Raw genomic sequence first — 1,108 nt, 5'->3', positions numbered from 1 at the left:
AGCACCTGCCCGTGGCCTCCGTGTGCCGCGGCTCCCCGTGCGGCTGGAGGGAGCAGAGGGGGCGAGCCCGCGTTCCGACGGAGCTTGCGGCCGGGTGGGGGATGGCGTGGAAAGTCCCCAGGATCAAGCGACCTTCGTAACCGCACGGAGGGAGATCTCCCCGCAGCACCGCCCTGGGAAGAGTCCTTTTTCGGGTCTTCAGTCTGTACTTGCGTAAGTGTCAGGGACGAGGATCCGGCGCTTTCCAGGCATCTCCTTCTTTTGGAGACCACAATCAAATTTCAGGTCTCTTAAAGGGCAGGAGAGCACTTCGCGTCTGTTTGCGTTGAGAACGCTATCAAATCTGGGTATTGGAAGCTGTGTTTTCACCAAAACAGTATTTTGCTATTTATTTTTTGTTTTGAATGGAAATCTTGTGTGAAGAAACCAAAAGCATAGAAACCTGAGACATCTCTAGTTTGGGTTTGTTGCATTGTGGCAGAAGGTTGTTCAGGCATTTCCTCAGAGACGAGCACCCAAAACCTGCCTCTTTGTTTTTCAGCCAAAGGTGTTATCTGATGTATTTCAACAGTCTTCCATTTGCTGTTATAATAATACACATGTTGTCGTAGAAATGTCTTGCATATATTTACAGTCTACTTTCAATAAAGTATCCTAATGCAAATAGGGTATAATCCTTTATTTTGGAAGAATTTATATGGTAATCCTGTCATGAGAAAAAAGATTGGGATGTGAATAGAAAATATCAACTCGTGTAATTAATTAACATGGCAAACAGGTATTTATTTTTAGATGAGGTATTTTATATTTTCTTTTTGCCCCTTAATTAAAACTACTTCATCCACTAATGCAATACAAATAATTTTCAAGCCAGTAAGTCTCTGATTTCCATTGTACTGTTATGATATTCTTGGTAATTAGAACGGAGACTGGAAATTTTTTAAACAAATTTTGAACAGCAAAGCTGGCAGCTTAGCCTGTAAAAATCAGCATATTTAAGATAAACTGGCTGGCTTGTACCAGTTCATAACAGATTGTCATGAACATTGGTCATGTTTTTTAAGATCCTAGTTGCTTTCTGCCTTGGAGACCAGAGTCTTCATAATGT

General features: G+C 42.1%; 1 protein-coding gene across 1 annotated transcript in view; it reads right to left on the bottom strand.

The window, feature by feature from the left end:
* The window catches only part of LOC103913886 (D(1C) dopamine receptor-like), a gene marked incomplete at its 5' end in the record, with an annotated part of 4,198 nt that overhangs the window by 1,809 nt on the left and 1,281 nt on the right, over positions 1-1,108 (bottom strand). The gene's annotated exons all lie outside the window — the stretch shown is intronic.

The sequence above is a fragment of the Pygoscelis adeliae genome, unplaced genomic scaffold (genome assembly GCF_000699105.1).
Source record: "Pygoscelis adeliae isolate BGI_AS28 unplaced genomic scaffold, ASM69910v1 Scaffold190, whole genome shotgun sequence".
NCBI classification, from domain to species: domain Eukaryota; kingdom Metazoa; phylum Chordata; class Aves; order Sphenisciformes; family Spheniscidae; genus Pygoscelis; species Pygoscelis adeliae.
Note: the sequence above shows the minus strand (reverse complement) of the source record. Positions and strands in the feature narration are given on the sequence as shown.